The sequence below is a fragment of the Pseudochaenichthys georgianus genome, chromosome 17 (genome assembly GCF_902827115.2).
Source record: "Pseudochaenichthys georgianus chromosome 17, fPseGeo1.2, whole genome shotgun sequence".
NCBI classification, from domain to species: Eukaryota; Metazoa; Chordata; class Actinopteri; order Perciformes; family Channichthyidae; genus Pseudochaenichthys; species Pseudochaenichthys georgianus.
This window is the reverse complement of record NC_047519.1, coordinates 13,225,326-13,243,074: the sequence shown is the minus strand read 5'-3', so window position 1 is coordinate 13,243,074 and position 17,749 is coordinate 13,225,326. Positions and strand designations below refer to the sequence as shown.

Sequence of the window (17,749 nt, the reverse complement as noted above, 5' to 3'; positions counted from 1 at the left end):
TGGGGGGGGGCGGGCCTTGTTGAGGTGCCGAGAGGTTCTGGTCCTGATGGAGAGAGGTTTTGGTCCTGATGGAGAGAGGTTTTGGTCCTGATGGAGAGAGGTTCTGGTCCTGATGGAGAGAGGTTTTGGTCCTGATGGAGAGAGGTTCTGGTCCTTATGGAGAGAGGTTCTGGTCCTGATGGAGAGAGGTTCTGGTCCTGATGGTGCGCAGCCTCCAGCCAGAGGGTTGTGTTGAAGGCAGAGCTGAAGTCCACAAACAGGATCCTGGCATAGGTTCCTGCTGTGTCCAGGTGCTGGAGGAGGAAGTGAAGTGATAACTATTAGTAAACCATAATGATGGATGTTATTATCAGGGCATTGATTATTTCATAAGTTTAGAAGGGGGGAACATAGTCTAACAACAGTTAGCTTTTGTTAATTTTACCTCGAGCCAAACTTGTGAGACTTGTTTCTGAAATCCCTTTCTCTTAAAGTGAATAAATAAAAAATAAAACAATGGAGGTGACCCTAAAACTAACCACTGGATTGCTTGTCTAAAAGGACCTAGTCCATAAGTGAGGTAAGGGTGGGAACAATCAAACACACCCTCCCAGGCACTACGTGTTAGCGAAGTACAACTGGGATTTCGAAGAGGAAGATATGCTTGCTCAATTCTTAATAATAAAGAAAAACCAACAAATTGAGCACTTGAGTTTTCATTAGCAGCGCCTAACTACAGCTGTGGAGCTTCGGTCAATACCACTAATGCCCCTTTCACACCAGCGCCTTTTCAGCTCTAGAGCCTGAAAAGTGCCGGGTTTTCCTGTTCACACCGCAGCGGCGCCGGCTCTTAGCTCCGGAATCCGCTTCATTTCCAGCTCCAAAAAATTGTTGGTCCAGAGGCAAGAGCTTTGGAGCTAAGAGGCGACGTCGCTTACGTCTCTCTTACGTCGAGGCGTGCAGGAAACTAAACCCACCTCCCATGGGTCGACTGTTATGCCTGCCTACAAGCAGTAGTGCCTATAAACACACTTTATAAAGTCAGGCAACACTAACCAGGCTTCGTGTGGTTCTGTTTATTTGTACCTTACTTTGACCATCCGTTCACTGTTATCGATCATTGTGGAGAGAGGCAGACGTGTTGTTTTGTATTATTGCAGCTATCGGATGCAAGTAGTCAGTTTAGCTTCGGTTGCTATGCTAACATCACCCGTTTTATACCAGAGAAACTTTCATAACAGCGTTGTGATACCAAACAGTGTCAATTCAGACTGACACACATTCACTTAGGCTAAGGGGAACTGGGGATATGCATCAGCTGCTTGTGTGAGTCGGACAGTGAATACTTTAGAGCGGCTGCTGCAGTGTGAGCTAACCGGGAGCTAACGGGAGAATAAACTCCCGTGGAAGAGCAGCACTGCAGCGGTCGGTAAATGCTGCAGAAACACATTAATAAACAATGAACCACGGCACTCTGGAGCAAAGTATAAGGTTGGAGAAGTCATTATTCAATTTATTCTGGCTTCGTGTGATTAAAAGCAACACGATCATCGACCCGACGCAGTTGTTGTTGTTGTGAGCGCCGTAATGGCTGCCGTTGGGGAGCAAATCAGCGATGTAAACGGTGACGTCATGACGCAGCAGGGGCAGCTCTGGAGCGCCAGTGGGCGGTGTGAACAGAGCGGGAGCTGAAAAGGGAAACCGGCGCTGAACCAGAAAAGCTCCCGCTCGGAGCTAGAAACTGAAAAGCGCTGGTGTGAAAGCCGCATAACCAGCCTGTCCTCCTACAAAAAAAACGACCATATAGGTCGATTGTTCAGCAGCTAAATACGACCCAGAGACACGTTTTAAAGTGTAGCCCCTCTAGTGGTCGTGTAAGAAACAACATGCTCCTGTCGATTGCAAACGCTCCGGAGGGTCGTTTATTCACAAATAACCCTCTCTGGAAAATCCAAAATTGTGGAATAGTTTGGCCGTTAAAATGCTTTTTTATTAGATTTCTAGCGAGAAGTGTATATTGTACTTTTATAATCCACGTCCAGTGGATGTGTAGGATCTACAGTTTGATAGATATACGAAGATGATTTGAGGTCTTGCCAGGAGAACGTGTACTGTATATGGGGCAACTTCCAAGTAAAGTTAGCGTGGGTGAAAACAGTATTTCCGGTCTCGAAGTTTTCATAATAAAACCGGAAGTATTCCCCACACTGTCAAATGATTACGCAGTGATATCTCCATTACTCATCCACTAAAAAACATCAGTTTATCCTTGTTAATTACACAATATTGATTGGTTTAAATTGTGTACAATGCTTTTGTGTTTTTAACCTTCAATTCGGAGAAACAAATTGTTTTTTCGTAGTTTAGACACGACAGAGTTTCCGAAGACACTACACTACCCAGAATCCCCAGCTATCGTTTGGGACTACAACATCCGCCTTGCTTTACAAACCCCGTGATTAGCCCTCAAGCTCTGTGATTGGATATTGGAGTGGCAGTGCGACAAGGTTACGCTGAGCGTCAAAGCTCTTTGAAATGGAATGGAACCACGCCAGACTATCCAAAACTGGACTTGGACGGGTCCAGCCCGGCCCTCCCCCCCAGAATTACACTTGCACCTGTGTGTTTCGCAACATGTTCTATGGCACGTCTCTACTGGGAAATGTAGTTTTAAAAGACGTTTTCGTATTTCCCACAATTAGAAGTTGCCAGTATTAAACTGTATACATCCCTGGAGGTTTAGGGGATACGAAACACATTGGTGTTATCAAATTTAAAACATATAATTAATACATGGGTGAAAATTGCTTGTGTCCATAATGTGCAGCATTAATACCACATGACAGCTGGTCTTATGTCTGTGACCCCTCCTGTTGTTAATTGATACGCCTGAAACATGCACTTGTCAAGGTTCAGATGCACATTTAGCAAATATGGCAGTAGCCATCGATCATCTTAAGATAAGATACTTTATTGATCCCAAGTTGGGAAATGTGTTTGTTACAGCAGCATGTACTACTTTGTTCTACTCCACTACAATTCAGAGGTTAACCTGGTATTTTTACTCTACTACATTTATTTTTGTTACTTTGCAGATTCTGATTAATGATGTGAAATATAAACAACCCTTAAATCAGACTTTAGTTACACCTGAGTAAAATTCAGCCTTATCAGTTTGTCTGTTTTGCACATCCTCCTGTTAATATCTTTGGACGTCCTGCACTAAACTGTTTTATTGTAGAGATCACTACAGTATCTTCTAGATATTTTCCATTCTATATTTCTATCATTGACCCCTATTTTGTATGTAGGCTACTCTTAATATTTAAATGTTTTCATCAATAACTAAATAAATATAACTTATTCAACAACTACATTCAATAACGTGCTTTAACCACTAGGAGGTGCGGTTTAGACCAGTGGTCTAGTTAATAAAACATAATAATATCGTACATAATATGACTATTCACTTTATTGTGAGTTTAAAACAGAACGTTAAAGGAAAATACAGTTTCAGTCTCTCGATGTGAAGCTTATGCATTGTACCATGAACCTGTATAGACCTGTAACAGTCAACTGAATGAGGAGTTGGAAAGGTAGTTCAGAAAATCAGTAATATCTTTAAAAACTACAAAAAAGTCCCTTTTTATCAGCTGTGCACCGTTATGGTGTAAATACAGACTATCTACTAATTGGATCAAATATAAAAGTCAGCCGAATTAGTGTTGATACTGCAAGGAGACGTATTGTGTGAAAAGAAATGGAAGATGTTGTTTAATTGTTGATATATTTATGGTCCACGTCACGTATTCAGTTTTGGCGGCATCTCTTCCAGTTTGTCAAAAGGTCTTCTGATCAGGGCTCTATAAATACATATCTAGGGCAGATATGTAATATCTGCAGCCGAACCGTGTATTACAATTCCGTTATGTGATGACTTTCAAAGAGAAAAGCAAGAACACTCGGAATAAAGTATTATTATTATTTGTTTTAATGTTTTCCGATTTCATATCACATAAACACCATATCCCGACGTGCATTGCGGCGTGATTTTAGCCTATCAAAACCTCTGAAAAAAGAAATGTGTCTCTAAGAATCGAAAGAGAAAAACCTATGGGAAAAACACAAAAGCATTGTACACAATTTAAACCAATTAATGTCGTATAATTAACTAGGATAAACTGATGTTTTTTTAGTGGATGAGTAGTGCAGATATCACTGTTAAATCATTTGATCATTGGTTTTATTATGAAAACGACGAAACCGGAAATACTGTTTTCAACCCGTAACTTTACATGGAAGCTTGCCGCATATCCACGTTCTCCTGACGAAATCTCAAATCATCTTCGTAATATCTATCAAACTATAGATCCTACATATCGACTGGACGTGGATTCTAAAAGTACAATATATACTTCTCGCTAGAAATCTAATCATAAAGCGTTTTAATGGCCAAACTATCCTACAATTTAGGATTTTACAGAGAGGGTTATTTGTGAATAAACAACCCTCTGTAACGTTTGCATTCAACGGGAGCACTAGAGGCCGACAATTTTCAAACATAATTATAGGTCGTATTAAGCGCTTGAACAAACGACATATTTGGTCGTAATAAGGGCTTAAACAATCGACCCATTTGGTCGTATGAGTTGGAGGACTTGTTGCGCATAACAGTCTATTTCCTTAAAATCGTACATATCGATGAATCTATATTTTCATCTTCAGGTGATTAAATCTGCATAATGTCCCTGTACAATAAGATTCGAGCATTTTGTAATCCAGTGAGGAAATTCAAGACCAGTAAATATTGATTGATTAAACAACACTAAATAAAATGTTAGTGCTTTCTTCAAACTCAGACTCTCTGCTGCGGCTGTACCTCAAAGACAAAACAATTGTCTTATGATCTTTGTTGAACAAGGTCTGATTGTCCTGTCCATGTACAATGTGGGGTATTTTTAAATACTTTACTAAACCACATTCAATACTATGTTAGACACAAGTTAGTTATTACTCACATATCAAAGTCTTTTCATCTCCAAGATGGAAGAATAGCTGGGTGCTGCCTGGAGAGACTGATGAGGGACACAGGCTGGCGTCAGCAGCTTTCCACACAAAGCCATCACATCTTCTCTTCCATAGTCCTCGCTGTCCACTGGTGCTCTGTCAAAAGAGTGAACATCACAGCCGTCATGTTAACCCTTTGTTACACAACAACATACAACCAACATGTGTCAAAAGTGACCCGAATTAGTTTTAATTGTAAATATCTTTGCAATAAATTACTTTAACCATTCAGGATTCCAGGTATTCCTCAATTAACCTGTTTTGGATCAACACCAATTTGTATTTTTCCCTTTCTTACTTTTTGAATACAAATAATGTTTGTATCACTACACTTCTAAGACACAACATGGGTCAAACATTACCCGTATTCTTTTTGCTATGTTATTTCATGCATGGCTGAGTGTTTCTTTACTATACATTTTCAAAAATAATTAATGTTAGCAGTGATTTGGACCAAGCATGTATGATGTTGTAGTAATACAAAAAGTATTTTAGTTCACACAGTGTGACATTAGCTAGTCATGTTAGCTTGTAATATATAGAGCAGAGCTAACTAGCAAGTTAGCCAAACGTTAGCGGTTAGCTGTTTATGCTATGCTAGCTGTTACTGAACATTAACAAACTAGATACCGCTATAAGAAAGCTGTGAAACTTTACATTAAACTTGGCGACAACATTGTGACACCCCGCTGCATGTTTATGTGTAATTCTCCCGTGTTGGAGACGAGAGGGTGGGGGGCAGCACTGCAATAAACTGTAAGCTAACGTTAGCAGCCACCTGTTAAGCCAGGTGTCCCGGGCGCAACATCTTGCAAGAAACAGCATGTCAGGGCTTCTTAACATTTAACAACCTATTAATGATGAATACCAACTTAACGGGAAGAAACTCAGCTAACTAGAAGAAGAAACGTAACCTTAAATAAAAAATAAAACATTCACAAACTAAGGATTATCTAAATACATATTTAACTCCATTACAGTTGCAGGACTCACCAGATCTCAAGTCTTCTGTTCTTTGTTGACGTCCCGATGCTCATATTTAACGTGTAAAACGATCCCGATATAAATCCATAAAATCCTGCAGCAGACATACAGACAGCTGTAGCTCGCAGGAGGAGACCCACTCAAACTGACGTGGAAGTTTCAAATGTGAACGACAGGCGCGGACAGTTCTCATTGGCAGGTTTATTCGATGACGTTTATATTAACCAATCAGGAGTGTTGTGGACTCATTCCAAACATGCCTGACTTGTCTGCCGTGTTTTGGCTGAATTCTATTTCAATTGCCGTAGCTCTGGCTGTCGGCCAGAATCCGAAAACCATACATTATACTGTAAAACTAAGGCTTATTACTGTATATTGACCAATGGGAGAAAAAAAAACAGCAACATAAATAAAACAAGGATAACTGTGACTTGTTGAGTAAATAACAGTGTGTGTTTTAAACCTTGATCCTCACTGCAGAAATGTCTCCACTTTCTATAATTTTAATTTGTTTTAATGATATTGTCAACTGTAGATGTTTACAATATAGTAAGTTAGGAATTTAATGAGAACATATTTATTTACTTTTGTTTCAACATTGGATATTTTGTGTTTGTGGTGGATTCAATCGAATATTGAGAAAATTATGTATGTAAAAAGGTTTTAATTACATTTTACGTTTTTTTTAGTTGACGCTTTTTTTTTACAGTTTTATGATTACCTTAAAATTACAAAGAAAATCTTAAAGTCTTATAATAGTAATACATTTTTATATTACGAGTTACATATTTAATTACGGATAATACTTTTTATTTGACGTACATCTGCATTTATTTTCTGAAAGTGCAAAAATACTGTAAATATTATATAGTAAATTTACTGTAAAAAAAAAAGGAAATAAACGTTATTTGTGGTTATTGTCAAAATACTGAAAATAATGTTTTGGGTTGTTAATTTATAGTTAATATCTGCCATTTTACAGGATTTTGCAAGTTATTTAAAAAAACATGATACTTACTATAAACATTTACAGTTATTTCCTGTAAAATTACGATCTTTTTTTACAGTGTATAATAGACTGCAAAACAGAGTAGAGTACTGCAGACTCCAATGAGTTGTTTATAACAGACTCACACTAACAATAGATATTGTTATATGTCACTTAGCTTTAATCTCCAGTTGTAACAGATAATTAGTTACATAACAAAAGTGATCAATGTATACATACAGATGCAGTCACAGAGATTCTGGAGCATTTACATCAGATTACAAGGACAGTGACATTCATTCAGTTTAGAGTTCCATTCCAATATGTTGTATGGTTGTATATGGTTATGTATAGGTTACATAATTTAATTGGGCACATAATCCAGTATACAGTTGTAAAGATTTCAAAGGGACCCATACAGCTTTTGCAAAGCAGCTCAGTTCCACAAAATGATGTAGATTACTATGATTTTCTCTATTCCAATTTAAAGACGAGTTTTATAGAATTCTATAGAATTCTATAGAATTTAGTATAGGTTGCATCAGAGAGAAAATGTCATGCATGTTTTCTTTGAATGCTATAGATTTCTACACATTTCTATAGATTTCTACAGATATGTCATGAGTCGGTTCTGTCCTATAGAATTCTTTAGATTGTTATAGTTTTAATTATAGAAGTTTATAGAAAAGTACACATTTATAGTATTCTACAGAATGATCTAGAGATTTCTATAGTATTCTATAGAATTCTTTAGCATGGCTTACAAATATGACTATGTTATATAACATGCTATAGATTTCTACAAGATTCTATAGGATTTTATAGATTTTTTTGCTAAGGGAACACAAACACATAGAGCAAAGATGACAGGCATAGCAGTTAAACATATACAAACTCTAAAACAATATTGCTGTGGTTCAATCAGTCATTAAAATCAGCATCAGGCAAAGCAGCTACATGTGTGTACCAGGGTGTCTATAATAGTGACATTGAAGGTGCGGGGGGAGACAAAGGTTTTCATTTTCAACGTTTTTTGGATGACATTCCAGCTATCTGCTGCTGCAAATTGAAAGGCGGAGTGGCCAAAGGATGTATGGGCTTTGGGGATCTTTAGCAGGATGCTTGTAGCTGACCGGGTGTTGTGCGTCGGGGGTGGGCGGAGTTGCAGTAATTGTGTGAGGTAGAAGGGGGTGAGGCCTAGGAGTGTTTTGTAAACAAACATCAGCCAGTGGATGTTGCGCCTGGTCTCAAGAGAGGGCCAGTTAGCCAGAGAGTACAGGTCACAGTGGTGTGTCCTGTAGGGGGCATTGGTGGCGAAGCGGTTGGCGGAGTGATACAGAACGTCTAAATCAGGGGTGTCAAACTCAAGGCCCGGGGGCCAAATCCGGCCCGCGACCTAATTTTATGTGGCCCCGCAAGAGCTTGCAAAGAACATAATATACAATATAATTGGTGTAATTGTTGAATATTTACTTTCAATGATTTGCCCTAGACTTCTGCTTTCAGACGTAGTTATCTAGGAAGGTATTACCAGAACTGATAATAATCCAATGCAGGGCCAACAATGTAATAGAATACATTATTTCATATATATTATATATTTACATTTATAAAACGGACAAGTCAAATCAAGCAATCTGATTGGTTCTTAGCCGTGATATACTGAGCGTATACCACGGGTAGAATCGTAAGTTACTTTTCACAACAAGTCAGTATCCCTCCGCGTCTGAGAAAAACAGTATACCGTTGGGCTGAAAAGCAAACTGCCTGCTTCGCGTCGGGCCGAACCACGCCCCTTAGCTGTGATATAATGAGCATATACCACGGTGAGCTATTGCTTAAATGTATATTTATATATAATTAAAATTACAACCGGCCCTTTGAGTGAAACCATAATGCTGATGTGGCCCGGGATGAAATTGAGTTCGACCCCCCTGGTCTAAATGATCAAGAACTCCTTTACACGCCGAGCGGTAGATGGGATCACCGTAGTCGAACAGAGGAAGGACAGTCATCTGGACCAGAGAGAGTTTAGCAGATGAAATGAATGAGGAGCAATTCCTATATAGAAAGCTGAGTCTAGCTTTAACCTTGGTCTGAATTTTGGAGAGATGTTCTGAGAATGACAGATTACTGTCAATCCAAAATCCAAGGTATTTATAAGATTTAACTATTTTGAGGTCCCGGCCATCGGCGGTCACAATAGTGCCAGTTTGGGAGGCACCACTGCGGCCAAACCACATGATCTTGGTTTTAGTGGTGTTCAGGACCAGGCCAAGGGCAGAGAGATGTGACTGGATTCTCTGAAATCTATCCTGAAGAGTTTTCAGGACAGTATCTGGGGAAGGGCCAGCAGTGTACAGAATCGTGTCATCGGCATATAGGTGGATAGAGGAGTTGCCCACTGATTTCTTCATGTCAATTATATATATTGAGAATAGGATGGGTGCTAGGATAGAGCCTTGTGGTACTCCCTTAGAGATGGATAGGGGCTGTGTCATCAGATTTTCAGATTTTACACACTGGGTGCGCATGGACAGGTAGTTTTCAAACCAGGCTATCGATTGGTTAGTGACACCAATGCATCTAAGCTTTCCCAGAAGCAATTGGTGATCTACAGTGTCGAAGGCTTTGGCAAGATCGATGAAAATGGCAGCACAGTATTGTCTGGAGTCAAGGGCATTGATGATATAATTTAGGACTTTGAGAATCGCCGTCTCACACCCATGACCTGCACGGAACCCAGACTGCATGTCTGCATGTCTGCATGTATGTTGTAAGTCTTCAGAAACCATGTTAGTTATTTGCAAACTAACTTTTCGAACACTTTCGCTATACAGGGTAGAATGGATATTGGACGATAGCAGTTGGGGTCAGCATGGTTTTCCCCTTTAAACAAAGGTTGCACTGAGGCTGCCTTCCAGGCAGAAGGTAGCACTGCTGTCTGTATGGACAGATTACAAAGGTGGGAGATAGCTTCTGCAATAATCGGGCTGCAACTTTAAAAAAAGAAGGGGTCTAGCCCATCAAGACCTGCAGGTTTGTTGGGGTCAAGTTTGCTAAGGACCTCCAGCACATCGTTCTCACTAAATTCCTGCAGGTAGAAGCTGTGACACGGGTCTGCGCTAGAGGGGCTGGGTGGTGGAGTGTTGGTGGGGGGCTTAGGAGGCGCTATAGAGTCAAATAGGTTCCCACATTTAACAAAGTTCTGGTTAAAGAGCTCTGCTATGCGTTCATTACCGGTGACTACTGTGTCCTCAATAACGAGGGAGTTAGGGAGATGAGAGGATGGGGGTTTATTCTCCATCTCTTTCACTGTTTTCCGGAATGTCCTTAGATTGGATCCACAGAGGTTGAATTGATTATGGAAGAAATCAACCTTGGCTTTGCGGATAGCCTGTATAGATTTATTTCTAATTTTCCTGAATGAGCGCCAGGTGGAGTTCTTGAGGTGAAGCAGTTCAGCTAAATCTCGGTTGAACCAAGGACTGCATCGGTTTTTTATCCTCATTTTTTTTATGGGAGCATGTTTATTGATTACCATACTAAAGGAGTCATAAAAGAAGGACCATGCAGCATCGATGTCAGGGATAATTAGGGAGTGTATTACGGTAGCTACTTTAGCTTGATAGCTAGCCATGGCTCTTTCCCCACCCTCTGGTGCTATTTCCTGCTCTTCCTGTCTCATGTTTGGTTACTTCCCGGCCTCCTTTACTGGTAAGGATACATGTGTTAAATGTAGTATAGTTGTTAGGTTGGAGGCGGGAATCATAGCCATAGAAGCCCGGCTCCGCATCTTAGAAAGTAACTCAGCTAAAGTAAAGCCCATGTTAGCATGTGCGGACCGGCAAAAGGTAGCTCCTCTTAGCCGTCCCCCGGCAACTCCCGAGCAGCAGGGAGACTGGATGACTGTTCTGAAGGGGCATAACACGAAACCCGCAGGTCCCCACCAACCCGTTCACGTATCTAACAGATATTCCCCACTCAGCGAGACACCCGCTGAGAAGCCAACTCTGGTTATTGGTAGCTCTATTATGAGACACGTGAATTTAGAGACCGAAGCCTCCACAGTCACATGCATTCCGGGGGCCAGAGTGGGCGACGTTGAGGCGCATCTTAAACTGCTGGCTAAAAATAAACATAAATACGGTAGGATTGTTATTCACGTCGGTGGTAATGATGTTCGTTTACGCCAATCAGAATGCACCAAACTTAATGTGGAGTCGGTGTGTAGTTATGCTAAAACAATGTCGGACACCGTAATCTTCTCTGGTCCCCTCCCCAATCTGATCAATGATGACATGTATAGCCGCATGTCATCATTTCAGCGCTGGTTGTCTTGGTGGTGCCCAGCAAACAATGTGGGCTTCGTAAATAATTGGACAGCCTTCTGGGGAAAACCTGGTCTGATTAAGAGAGACGGCATTCATCCTACTTTGAAAGGTGCAGATCTCATTTCGGCAAACATTTCAGGGCTTTGTGGACTTAATCCATGACAAACTGGAGTTGAGACCAGGGGGGTATACTGCGAAGCAGGATTTTCGCTTAGCCGGCTAAATTCAGGGAAAACTCCGGCTTTCCGGTCATCCGAAACTGGTTCTCTTTTTAGCAGGCTAGATCTCCATGGTAATATATGCTAAGCAGCTAACCTGGTCGGGACCAGGTTAGGTTGCAGGCTAAGAGCTCAACTCAGTGAAAGCACCGCCTGCTGACCAATCAGAGCTCAGTGTGCGGAGTTTAAAGCGATCAAGTCATATTACAGGAGAAAGGAAATACAGAAAAACTGCCGTCGCAGGAAAGACGGCCGGCAAAAATCACCTACTGTGTGAACGTGAACATTAATAGAATATCACCTGCATCTTCAGAGCAATCTGACTATTATAACATTAGTGTTAAGAAAGCTTACTTAAATATCTGCCACGACATAAGTAACCGGATCAGAGTAACATTAAGTACAGTCCGCGGCATATCACTTCATAATGTATCATATATTTCCTTATCTGAGTCAGCTGAGCCGTATCTGGCCGTGCAACACTCACAGTGTCACATACTGTATGCAGAAGTATTATTTTAAGCAACACATTAAGTTGACGAAACACTCTCGAGTCAAATGTAATTAAAGTCAGATCGTGTCTTAGAGACGGGGCAGTGATATCATAAACCTGTTAATGTACGCATTCAAACACTTTTACCAGCTGTATTCACCTTGCAGGTGCAGCTATGTGGCTTTGATCCTGGATAAAGTGTTTAAGTCATGGATATTTAATTTAACTTCTTCATATGTCTAATATTATAGTTGACTTTTCATTCAGGAAGTATGACGCTGCGCTTTCAGTACGCTTCTCCATGTTTGTGATTGGTCGAATGCTCCAAATACCACCCCTTTCATGTGAACGCGCACCTAACTAGATAGGACACGGCTGGCTTGAGCGATCCACTTGATAACCCATGTCGTAGGACCGTTTAGCGAGAGCGCGTATGTTTTGGATTAGGCCAACCGGCTAACTCAAACATATCCAGGTTAGGTTGAACCAGCTTCGTAGTATAGGCCCCAGGAGGCAGAGTCGCAGTCTTACACGCTTCTCTGCGCTCTCTAGGCAGTCATCCATAGGAATCCCGAACCCAATAAAATACCCAATATTAGCGGTGTGTGTGTCTGCCCAAGGACAATTTAAGGTAAAACCTAATAGAGGTGTCATACATAATAACCTAATAAAAGTAAATGTAACAACTACTACAGTGCAACAAAACAGGAAGATTAAATGTGGTCTCTTAAACATAAGATCTCTAGCATCTAAAGCAATATTGGTAAATGATTTAATATAAGATTATAATATTGATATATGCTGTCTCACTGAAACTTGGTTGAGACATGAAGAATATGTCAGCATAAATGAGGCCACTCCACCCAGCCATGTCAACACTCATATTGCTCGAGGCACGGGCCGAGGAAGTGGAGTTGCAGCAATCTTTGACTCAAGTTTACTTATCAATACTAAACCAAAATTAAATTATACCTCCTTTGAAAGCCTCGTTTTTAGTCTTACGCATCCTACCTGGAAAACTTTGCAGCCAATATTATTTGTTACAGTGTATCGTGCACCAGGTCCTTATTCAGAATTCTTATCAGAATTCTCTGAGTTTTTATCAACTTTGGTACTTAAAACAGACAAAGTAATTATCGTAGGTGACTTTAATATTCATGTTGACGATGATAAAAATAGCCTTACTGTTGCATTTAACTCTATATTAGATTCTGTTGGTTTCTGTCAGAGTGTAAATAAACCAACCCACTGCTATAATCACACTCTCGACCTTGTTCTGACTTATGGTATTGAAATTGAGCAACTATTAGTCGAACCGCATAATCCTGCTTTATCCGACCATTTCTTAGTAACTTTTGAAGTACTATTATGAGACTACAAAGCATTAGTCAAAAGCTCTTGCAGCAGAAACCTATCTGTTAGTGCTATAGCCACATTTAAGGAAGAGATTCCACCAATACTTAACTCGATAGCATGTCTGCATGTAGGGGAGGAAACTTATACAAAATGTACACCACCCCAAATTGATCATGTTGTTGATAGTGCTATAGATGCGCTGCGAATAAAATTAGACTCTGTTGCTCCTTTGAAAAAGAAGAAAATAAAACAACATAGATTAGCTCCATGGCATAATGCCGAAACCCGCAAAACTTGAAAGGATATGGCGTTCCACTAAACTTGAAGAATCTCGTTTAATTTGGCATATTACTCTCAATGAATATAAGAAAGCACTGCGTAAAGCGAGAGCAGCCTACTACTCTTCATTAATAGATGAGAATAAGAATAATGCAAGATTTCTTTTCAGCACTGTAGCCAGGCTGACAGAGAGCCACAGCTCCATTGAGCCTTCTATTCCCATAGCACTCAGTAGTAATGATTTTATGTGCTTTTTTAACGATAAAATTGTTACTCTTAGAAACAAAATTAATGACCTCTTGCCTTTGACCAGTATAGTGTTATCAACAGCTCCCGGAAACGTAAGTTCTAATATTACACTAGATAGTAAAATAGAATGCTTTTCAGCCATAAACCTTGAACAATTACATTCAATGATTCTCTCTTCTAAACCATCAACGTGCATGTTAGACCCAATTCCAACTAAGCTGTTGAAGGAAGTTTTTCCATTAATTAGCACTTCTTTATTAAATATTATGAATATGTCTTTATTATCAGGCTATGTTCCACAATCATTCAAAGTAGCAGTGATAAAACTGCTTCTTAACCTGTTAAGCCTGAAGGTCCCCGCCGGCGGGGACCCTGGTTTTTTTTTCACGACACTGTGTCTCAGGGCATCTTAATATTTAAAAACCTATTAATGTGTTATACCAGATTAACGAGAAGAATCTCAGCTAACTGACAATACGAACCATTTTTACAGAAACAAAACACAAGTCTCACAAGAAGCGTTAGCATTAGCCCTTAGCTAAAACGGGCAGATGCTACTTCCGGTGCTAACTAACAAAAACGATCTTTAAAACTTAATATTTTCTGAACAAACTACATACAATCTGAAAGCTGATACTCCACAGATTATTTGGTTATAAGTATCATAACTGTAGGACACAAACTTACTGAGCTAGCAGCCAGAACAGAAAAGAAAGTAAACAGCAGTTTTCAAAACCAGAACAATAATTATGTCTTACCGTTGCTGTTTTGTGATCAAAGCTCGAGTTCAAGGGAATAAAAACGCTGTTTAAAGTTAATCCAATGTATCTTAGTCACTTTAGAATTGTTCCTGATAATCTATCATTACATTCATGGCAGCAGAGTAGGTTTAAAGTTTTGCAGTCCCGAGCTAACGCTGTCTCACGTGCTGTTTACGCAAACCTCTCTCTACTTGACGTAAGTGTTTAGCGGGACTTACTAACTGTCACTCGATTCTATTGGCTCTAACGGTTCAGAAAAGGTGTCAATCACCCAAATCGACCAATGGGTTCCAAAGATATGATCCTGCGTAGTATAAACTACGCCCGCTCCGGCTCCATTACGCATTACGCAGCCAGAAGGGAGAGCTTCACCACAGAGCAGGTGCTAGAGATGCTAGCTGACGATAGCTATGATCATACCAGATGACTCTTCGTCGGATGATGAAGATCTCCTCCAGCCAGACCTGGATCCGGACAGTAGTGACTCGGATGTTGAACTTCCACCACGGGAAAGGTATATAATCTCTCTGTTTTTATATATTACTTATGTGTTTGGTGAAACTGCGTCACAGTGCTAGCTTAGCCAAGAAGCTACAGGAATGATTAGGCAAAATGCTAAATAGTGTTACTTGTCTTTTTGGAGTTACATTTTCTAAATGAATGGCCAGTGAATAAATATATATATGTGTTTACTTATTTATTTGGTGTAATATTATTCATTTATAGTCCAATATTATCCTATAAGTATAAGCCAGTGAATTAATCTAATCTCTTTGTTTTTCCACATTTGTTAGATGAGGTGTGACCCCAGCAGGACAAAGCCACACACCCAGAAGACTTTCAGGGAGCAGCTTGCTGCAGAATTGTTGGAGTTTGCTGAAGGCCCTGCACCTCCACCACCCCCTCCTCCACCACTCACATGCATGCCCGAGTATTATGGGGAAGATGCCACCAAGGTCTGGAAGAACTGCAGGAGGTGCCTAGATGCTGGACTCAAAAGGGTGAAGACACCTGTGTACTGCAGGAAGTGCAAGGTCCCTCTGTGCTTCACTGTCAAAAGGAACTGTTTCAGGGAGTGGTACGACCTAAATACTACAACATTCAGGTTGGTATAAAGTTCAGGTAGGTATAACATTTTGCGAGTGTTTATTTAAAAAAAATATACTTGTTGTTTTTATATACCTAGTATGATTTTATTGTATAGTGTGTTGGTAAAATATTTGTTGTTTTTACAAACCTAGAGTGTGGTTTTATTGTATAGTACGTTGGTAAAATGTTTGTTTTTACATGCCTATTGTGTGTTGGTAAAATGTTTGAAATAAATCTGCCCCAGTTGGAGTCAAATGTTACCTATGTTTCCGGGTTTTTTTATTGTGCAAGTACACCTAAACACAATGACCTACAGTGTAGTTTTATTGTATAGTGCGTTTGTACAGTTACATACACACACAGCTACACTTACACATACACACCTACACACACACACACCTACACACACACACAAATATTTGTAACATATTTTTAAGAAATTATTTTTTATTTTATTTTTTATTTTATTGGGTGGAATGAATACCTATAGTGATGATTCAATGTAATACAATAATTGTTATAGTCTGGTACCTGAAAAAGGTCAAATGGCACTGATGGAACCAAATGTGCCCAAATGTGCCCAAAGCTTATTCCGCCTGGACTTTATTTACATAAACCTCTCTAAAAAGGTCAAATGTCACTTATTTTACCTCAATCTTGATACAAGGTACTTATTATATGTTATACTTTGGATTCCTAAAGCTTTTAGGCTACTAACCCATCCTTCAAGGTTGGTCTTCACTATAAGTAATGGGTTTTCTTTAGGCGGAGACAGGAATTTACATTGTTTTTCTATGTTCCATCTGAATTTACTCTGACACAGAAACATCTATATTGATTCTGACACTTCTACATCCAACTCACAGATGTAACCTTGCTTTGACAACAACAATTATTCATATAAACCTTTTAGAAGTGAAGTTATAGTCATTTGTTCTGGGAATGTCATTTTCCAGCCTGAAACCTGAAAAACAGGCTCAGGGTTTAACAGGTTAAAAAGCACAACCTCGATCCAGAGGTTTTAGCCAACTTTAGTCCTATTTCTAATCTTCCGTTCCTCTCAAAAATTCTTGAGAAAGCGGTCGCAAAACAGTTGTGTGATTACTTAAAAAACAATGATTTATTTGAAGATGTTCAGTCTGGCTTTAGAACACACCATAGCACAGAGACAGCTCTGGTTAAAGTCACAAATGACATTCTAATAGCCTCAGACAAGGGACTTGTCTCTATTCTTGTTTTGCTCGATCTCAGTGCTGCATTTGATACTATCGACCATGACATCCTATTGCAAAGACTAGAGCACTTAGTTGGCATACAGGGAACTGCTTTAGGCTGGTTTAGGTCCTATCTATCTGAACGCTCTCAGTTTGTACGTGTCAACGATGAATCTTCCACGCAAACCAAAGTTAGCCATGGAGTGCCACAGGGCTCAGTGCTCGGACCTATTTTGTTCACATTATATATGCTTCCATTAGGCAATATTATAAGGAATCATTCTGTAAACTTTCATTGTTATGCGGATGATACTCAACTATATTTATCAATCAAGCCTGATGAAATTAATCATCTAAATAAAATTCAAGACTGCCTTAAGGACTTAAAAACGTGAATGACCTTAAACTTTTTGATGTTAAACACGACCAAAACTGAAGTTATTGTACCGAAGAATCTACGAGTCGTGGCTGTGGTCCTGGATCATCGGTCCTGGATGGATATCCTCGTGGATTCATCTTCCTATTATACACACATGCATTTCCAAACATTTGGACTACCTATGTTGCAAATGTATTATCTTTTCAATTTACACACAGCATCTATTGCACGTCTGTCCGTCCTGGGAGAGGGATCCCTCCTCTGTTGCTCTCCCTGAGGTTTCTCCCATTTTTCCCTTTAAACTGGGTTTTCTTCGGAAGTTTTCTTTTTCCTTGTACGATGTGAGGGTCTAAGGACAG

At 39.9% G+C, this 17,749-nt stretch overlaps 1 long non-coding RNA gene across 1 annotated transcript; it reads right to left on the bottom strand.

Moving 5' to 3' along the window:
• Positions 1–173: 173 nt before the first annotated feature.
• Positions 174–6,170, bottom strand: LOC139435648 (uncharacterized). Its single transcript, XR_011644870.1, has 3 exons — positions 6,040–6,170; positions 4,998–5,142; positions 174–293 (listed from the first exon to the last, which is right to left on the bottom strand). It is a non-coding gene; the product is annotated as an uncharacterized lncRNA (long non-coding RNA).
• Between the last annotated feature and the right edge of the window lie 11,579 nt (positions 6,171–17,749).